This window comes from Sinocyclocheilus rhinocerous, unplaced genomic scaffold (assembly GCF_001515625.1).
Source record: "Sinocyclocheilus rhinocerous isolate Xijiao unplaced genomic scaffold, SAMN03320098_v1.1 scaffold1063, whole genome shotgun sequence".
NCBI classification, from domain to species: domain Eukaryota; kingdom Metazoa; phylum Chordata; class Actinopteri; order Cypriniformes; family Cyprinidae; genus Sinocyclocheilus; species Sinocyclocheilus rhinocerous.
Window position 1 is genome coordinate 1,177,258 of NW_015625586.1, and position 1,044 is coordinate 1,178,301.

Sequence of the window (1,044 nt, forward strand, 5' to 3'; positions counted from 1 at the left end):
CTCTGGCACACAGTAACAATGCCACACTCTTATCTGCTCTGCAGGTGTGCTGAGCACTTGGTGACGGGTGGTGCACTGGTGAACGTGGCCCAGCGAGACTCAGGTCTCAACCCCCTTCACGTGGCCTGCAGGAGAGGACTGGAGGACCACGTGGAGCTCTTTCTGTCCTATGGAGGGGACGTGACAGCTCGAAGCCAAGAGGGCGAGACGCCCTTGAACGCAGCCTGCGCTGGGGCTGAGAGGCCTGCAGATGCAGGGCGGTATCTGCGTATTGTCCAGAAGATGCTAGTGGCCGGGGCTGATGCACAGACTGCTGGGAGGAAGATGCATACGGCCCTGCATAATGCCTGTGGAAACTGTTGCCCCCGCATAGTTAAGCTGCTGCTGGAACATGGGGCTCGTGCAAACGTTGCTAACTGTGCTGGATACACACCCATGGACTGCCTGTTACAGGTGGGATGATGATGGGATAGAGGGTTAAGACTTTTGCAAGATCCTGTTTTTACTTTTAGATGTTGATTTTTATAAAATATTAAGAGCACCTTTTATTGAAACATCTCACCACAAAATTTGAAATTCTGCTGAATGATTTCTGAAGGATCATGTGACACTGAAGACTGGAGTAATGATGCTGAAAATTCAGCTTTGTCATCACAGGAATAAATTACTTTTACAGAAATATTCAAATAGAAAACAGTTATTTTAAAAGGGTCATATGATGCGATTTCAATTTTTCCTTTCTCTTTAGAGTGTTACAAGCTCTTGGTACATAAAGAAGATCTGTAAAGTTGCAAAGACTAAAGTCTCAAATCCAAAGAGATATTCTTTATAAAAGTTAAGAGTCAGCCACGCCTACCTAAAACGGATCGTTCTAACACGCCCCCACACGTCTACGTCGCTATGTGGGAAGATTTGCATAACGCCGCCCAAATGTTCACGCAAAGAAAGAAGGCATAACTTTTATTCTAGCTGTAATATTGAAAAGTGAAAAGTGAAAAAGTGAAAAGTGACGTGACATGTGGCCAAGTATGGTGACCCATACTC

At 45.6% G+C, this 1,044-nt stretch overlaps 1 pseudogene; it reads left to right on the forward strand.

Annotated features, from left to right (window-relative positions):
• LOC107754783 (ankyrin repeat and SOCS box protein 16-like) overlaps positions 1–1,044 on the forward strand; it is a 7,055-nt pseudogene that overhangs the window by 3,385 nt on the left and 2,626 nt on the right.